At 39.5% G+C, this 6,879-nt stretch overlaps 1 pseudogene; it reads right to left on the reverse strand.

The window, feature by feature from the left end:
* Positions 1 to 2,874: 2,874 nt before the first annotated feature.
* On the reverse strand, positions 2,875 to 3,116 carry LOC144244715 (SNRPN upstream reading frame protein pseudogene; annotated as a pseudogene).
* Between the last annotated feature and the right edge of the window lie 3,763 nt (positions 3,117 to 6,879).

Consider the following 6,879-nt stretch of genomic DNA (forward strand, 5'->3'; position numbering starts at 1 on the left):
ATGGAGGAATAAAGCAAAGAACAAAGAACAGTCATTGTAAAAACAAAACACAAAAATAAGATCCAAGGCCACAGTCACAGAAAATACGAACAGACACGACCTAATGGGTACAAAACAGAGGTCTTAGATTGTTTGAAATGATAAAACAAAACAGCTATTTGCTGTTTCTAAAAGACCACCATCTGCAGGAGACCACCATTTCCAAAAGGAAATGGGAAAAAAGATACACTTAGTAAGTTTTTAAAAACTGATATTGTTACGTTCTGGTCCAGGTTATCCAGAGAAACAGAACCAATGGATATGTGTAGATATGTAGCAAGAGATTTACTATAAAGTGTTGGCACATTGTGATTATGGAGGCTGTCCAGTTCAAAATCTGCATTGTGGGCAGGGAAGCTGGACACCCAGTAGAGAGGATGATGCAGATCAAGTGTGAAGGCAGTCTGGCAAAGAATTCTTTCTTGCCTGTCTTTTCGTTTTGTTCAGATCTACAAGAGATTGGACAAAGTCCACTCACATTATAAAGGGCAATCTGCTTTACTCAGTGTCACTGATTTAAGTTTTAATCTCATCCAAAAAGATCTTCCAAATGAACACATAGAATTAACCATCACAAGCACTATTAATATTAGCAAAATAACCTTTAGAGCAAAAAACACTATTAGAGGTAAAGAGAGTCATCAAGAAGTGTATAATAGTCCTGAATCTATACCTGACAACAGAGACTAAAAATAAACCTACACTTGACAGAATAACAAAAATAAGTTCCACCATCAATGGTAGATTTTTAATACCCTTCTCTCTGAAACTGATAGAGCTAGAAGAAAGAGATAGGTAAGGAGATACAAGATTCAGAAAATTGAAACACAATCCTTATCAAGGGCATATGTGAAACATTTACTCCCCTAAAACAGAAGGGATACACATTTGTTCAAAGTACATAAGTTACAGGGCACCTAGGTGGTTCAGTTGATTAAGCATCCAACCCTTTGTTTCATCTGAGTTCATGATCTCACGGGTTTGGGAGTTCAAGCCCCTATAGCAGGCTCTGCGCTGACATATTATATTTACAAAAACACAAAAGGCACTAGTGCTTATCTTCAAGGCAGCCTCAATCAGGAGGCAACTAAGTAGACCATGAGAGAAGCCAGGCTAGGGTAGTGTGGGAACCACAAGGAATGGAATGGACAGAGGCAGCTATTAAAGGAAAACAAAGCAGCCTGCAAGTCAAGGAAGGCAAGGGACAGAGGAGCCAGAAAAAAGAACTCTGGAGCTGAGCCACAAGAAGCAGCCATGCGTCTCATTAAACCACACGCTCTCCTTCAGCATCCATCGACAGAATTTTAAAATTAAAGTTCAGGATCCTATACTTGCCCTGTTGAATTTCATGTTTGAATACTGAGGCTCCTATTACACCCACAAAGATTTTTTGGATCCTGCATCTACCAATCAGCTGTTTAGTATCCTTCTGTGATATATGTCAGGTGCAAAGTTGACAAACACCCCTCTATAGAGATTTAAGTCAGGTAACAGTGCTGAAATAAGAGGGGGCCAAAGGAAAAAAAAATTACAACTGCCACTTAAAACTCTTCCTAGATAATCTTTAATGCATTAATGGACTCTTTTGGGGAGAATGTTTCATCACTTATGAGTACATCTAATTATCCGTCTATTAAAATCCATGTAAAATGGTTGTGCACCTTTCTGCCCTACCAGAGGCCCATGTGGTAAGAACGGAAGCCAGCCTCTGGCCACAGAGGAACTGAATCCTGCCAACAACCACATGAGTGAGCTCAGAAGCAGAAGCTTCTCTGGTCAAGCTTTCAGATGACCACAGCCCTGGCTGACACTTTGAAGCTTTGGAGAGGCTCTGAAGCAGAGGACTCATCTAAGTTGCACTATGACTCCTGATACCAAGATAATAAATGTTGTCTTAAGCCATTAAAAAAAAAGTGTGTGCACATTTAATCAATTCATTTCACCTCTGGGAATGTAGCCCAAAGAAATAATCTGAAATAAAGCAAAGGTTTATAAATAAATATATTCATGTATTCATTAAGAAGTATGTGTTGAGTACCTCCCATGATCTAAGCACTATACCATATATCTTAAATAACATCTTTCAAATAACTACACTCATGGATATATAAGTACAAATAGAGATAGATGCTTTGAAAGAAAGGAAAACTATTCTGTGATAGACAGAGAACATCTAGAAAGGATTTCCCAAGAAACAGACTTTTAAGCTAAGAATCAATAGATGAATAAGATAGGGGCGCCTTGGTGGCTTATTCAGTTGAGCATTTGACTCTTGATTTTGTTTCAGGTGATGATCTCACAGTTTGTGGGATCAAGCCCAGGATCAGAGACTGCTTGGGGTTTTCTCTCCCTCTCTCTCTCTTCCCATCCCTTGTTCAGGCATGAATGCCTTTACACTAGTGCTCTCTCTCTCTCTCTCAAGGTAAAATAAACTTTTTAAAAAAGAGTGCAACTTAAAAAAAAAGATGAATGGGAGATATCTATGCATAGGAGAAAGGCTAGTGAGGAACATTCTGGATGGAGACAAAGGTATTTGCAAAGATCCCCTGATGCATGGAATGTTTAAGAAACATAAACAAAGTTATCTTTCAGTTATGTCCCTAATAGCTATGGAATACAAGGAGTACACTGTGAGATGAAACAAGAGAGGAAAAAGTTCACACAGGGCTTTGAAAGCCATGGTAGCACCTCTACCGTAATAGCAGTGGAAAGGCATTAAAGAATTTTAAGTTGGTTGGAGTAATATGATCAGATCGGTCTTTTTTTTTTCATGGATAATATTTTTATTACATTGTCAGCTGAATCAAACAAACTGACACATTGTCAGCTGATTCAAATACTCTGGATGATCCAATACTGCTTTAACTACCTCTTGGTATCTCCGCTAAGAATGCCTGTCTCAGTTCTGCCTGGAAATCCACCACAGGTACTTGCTGCTGCCGAGGTCACCTTCGGTAGAGCTAACACTATTGGTTGCTCAATGAGGCTGTCCTCCTTAGTCTGACTTGGACTTCCACGTCTGGTACATGCTCTTCCGTAGTCTGTCTCAGGTGTAAGTGGTCCCTGGCCTGTTCCATCGCGCTGCTAGCCGCTCCTCAGAACAAAACGTCAGGCATGTCCGGCAACCACTCCCAAATCGGTCTTCAGAAGGAAAAAAGTCTTTGTACTTAAAGTATGAAGAATGGGTTAGATTCATGGTAGAATAGATAAGGAGAGCTAGTTAGGAGTACTAGTTCGTCTAACTGAGAGGTAATTGTCTTTTGAGCTAGCATGATGAGTCTGTAAGTAGAGAGTACAGGATGGATTGAGAAATATTTTGCTGATAAAATCAATAAGAACTGATGATCTATTGAGATGGGAAATGAGAAAGAGAAAAGTGGGTTATGCAGTTGCATATATTATAGTACCCTTCCATGGAACAGAATACCCTAGAATAGAACCAAGTTTAAAGGAAGGGATCATTTCATGAAGAGTTGAAAGACCTTTGAGTCAGTGTGGTGGGGATATCAGGTAGATAATTGAACATATATAGCTATCCTGGGCTAGAGATAAATATTTGGAAATACCACTGTAAAGATGGTGTTTAAAACTAAGTTAAGAGTATAAAGTAGAAAAGTAGAATTAACTTTTCTATGATTGATCCCTGAAGGTTGACTTCCCAGAGAGCAAGCTGTCTTCCTGGAAAGCTCAATGGAAAGTGGGTAGATAAATCTGAGTGGTGAAGGTAGTCTATTCCAATAGAATATTGAAGTGTTGGGTCAGGGTGTGGAAGGAACAAAGGGTAATACAGAGGTAGATGAAGTGGGATGTGGAGTTGATAGAAGGTTTTCTGTTTTGTGTTTTCAAGTAATCAGATAATTGAAGATGCTTTAAATGCTCTGGTTGAAACTAATTGAATATTCCATAGAAAAAGGAAATTTTTAGTGCATTCAGGCTGCTCTAACAAAATCCCAGAGAGTGGGTGATTTAAACAACAGACATGTATTTCTCACTGTTCTGGAGACAGGATGGTCAATATCAGGGTGCCAGCATGGCCCGGTTCTGGTGGCACCCCTTTTCCAGGTTGCAGACTGTTGTTTTCTTGTACCTTCACATGGCAGAAAGAGCTAGAGAGCTCTCTGAAGTCTTTTTCATAAGGACACTAATCCCACTTATGAAGCATCATCCTTAGGACGAAATCATGTCCCAAAGACCCCACTTCCTAATGACATCACTTCAGGGAGTAGAATTTCAACATATGAATTTTGGAGGGACACAAACATTTGGTCCATAATATGGAATAATCAATGATGTTAAGATCTAAAGCACAGGAAGCTTTGAAAATATGTTAAATAAATTAATAAATAATCAAATAAATAAATGAGAACTGCTTCAACAATAAGAAAATCGTTCAATAAATTGTGGTATGTTTACATAATGCAATGCTTTGCAACCATTAAAAATAGTGAGTATAAGGGGCACTTGGGTGGCTCAGTCAATTGAACATCCAACTTCTGTTTGGATCATGATCTCATGGTTCCTGAGTTCGAGCCCCCAATTAGGCTTGCTGCTGTCAGGGCAGAGCCCACTTTAGATCTTCTGTCCTCCTCTCTCTCTCTGCCCCTTCCCCACTTGTGCTCTCTCTCAAAAATAAATAAATCTTAAGAAAAATATGGTGCATATGAGAAAAGGATAGCACTGATCGCAAGGTAAGGTGGGATGGGGGCTATAGGGATGGAAAGTCTAAGTGACAAGGGCCAACAATCACAGGGAGACTTATCACTGTATACCCTGGTAAATCTTTCTAATTTTTTTTCACCTCTATGAACTCATTTTTTAAGTTTATTTATTTATTATGAGAGAGAAAGAGAGAGCACAGGGGAGGGTCAGAGGGAAAGGGAGACAGAATCCCAAGCAGGCTCCATGCTCAGTGCAGAACCTGACTTGGGGATCCATCTCACAACTATGAGATCATGGCCTGAGCTGAAATCAAGAGACAGATGCTTAACTGACTGAGCCACTCAGGTGTCCCATGACAACTCTTATAACATGAATAAAAATCTCATTTTTAAAAAATGTTTATTTCTTTACTTTGAGAGACAGAGAAAACAGGGGAGGTGCAGAGAAAGATGGAGAGAGAGAATCCCAAACAGATTCCACATTGTTCCCACCAAGACCCATGCAGGGCTCAAACTTACAAATTAGATCATGACCTGAGCCAAAACCAAGAGTCAGATGCTTAACCAACACCCAGGTGCACCTATGACTTCATATCTTATTCAAAACTGTGAAAATAAACAAGTGAATATTTTTAAACAATAAAAAACAATGATATATACAAAAAGTATTAGGGGCACCTGGGTGGCTCAGCCAGTTGAGTGTCCGACTTCAGCTCAGGTCACAATCTCGCAGTTCATGAGTTCGAGCCCCACATTGGGCTCTGTGCTAACAGCTCAGAGCCTGGATCCTGCTTCGGATTCTGTGTCTCCCTTTCTCTCTTCCCCTCCCCTACTCATTCTCTCTCTCTCTCTCTCAGAAATAAACATTAAAAAAAATGTTTAAGTATTAATAGAGTAGGCACTGTGGTTGCCGCCAAAGCATTCTGTCTCCCTATTCTTTTTTGACAATCTTATTTAACATTTTTTCCCAAAGTAGAGGATTTTTAAATTTTTATTAAGGAATATAATTTTACATAAAAGTAAGGAAAATAGCAAAATAAAACCTAATATACTCATCATCCAACCAATCTTGTTTTGTCAATATTCTCATTTACTCTCCTATCCTCACTCTGGATTACTTTTTTTCCCCCTTTATGGGATTTTTGTTGGTGGGTCAGGGTGGACATGAGTATCATGAAGTCCTGGGCACAGGAGTAGGGGAGAGTGTAGTATGGGAAATTTTGGAGCACCGTCCTAGGGTACAGCCACAGAGGAGAGAGGCAGGCGGCTATCATGTATACTGGAGAAAGTAATTATGAGCGTCTCCTTCACTTTGTTGAAAGTCTTGGAAAACCAGTCTGGGTCTTTGCAGGAATGTCAATCTGTTTGATGCTCTCAATGGCTGCCCAGGGCCTTGTCCCTCAGGGCTTTACCAAACTCCTTCAGCTTATCCAGGATGAGATCCAAAGTGCTGGAGTTGTGGGGCTGCCTGGGCCAGGGCTAGGCCTTCCAAAACCAAAGACAGAACCACCCCCAAAACTGGGAGAGACAGGATGAGTCTCACGGCTGGGCGGGAGGGGCACACTGGATCAGTCGTTGGACAGCACGAGGTCACACTGGATTACTTTAATGTACATTTCAGACATTCTAGCATTTTATCTGTAAACACTTCTCATGTATCTTTAAAAGATAAGGACTCCAAAAAATAATTATACTACTTATTATCTACAAAATATTTGTAAAAATACATTGATACTGTCAAATATCCAATGTTCAAATTTTCTCAATTGTCTTAGACATACCTTTTTAACTGAAGTTTAGTTGACATACAATGTTACATTAGTTTCACCTGCACAACATAGTGATCTGACAATTCTATACATTACTCAATGCTTGCCACTGATAAGTACAGTTACTATCTGTCACTATAAAACTTTATTACAATATTATTGACTATATTCCCTATGCCTTACTTTTCATCCCTGTGATTTATTTTATAACTGGAAATGTATAAATCTTTTAAAATATAATTTATTGTCAAATTGGTTTCCATACAACACTCAGTGCTCATTCCAACAAGTGCCCTCCTCAATACCCATCACCCACTTTCCCCTCTCCCCCACCCCCCATCAATCCTCAGTTTATTCTCTGTATTTAAGAGTCTCTTATGGTTTGCTTCCCTCCCTCTCTGTAATCATTTTTT

This window comes from Crocuta crocuta, unplaced genomic scaffold (genome assembly GCF_008692635.1).
Source record: "Crocuta crocuta isolate KB4526 unplaced genomic scaffold, BGI_CrCroc_1.0 scaffold147, whole genome shotgun sequence".
NCBI lineage: Eukaryota > Metazoa > Chordata > Mammalia > Carnivora > Hyaenidae > Crocuta > Crocuta crocuta.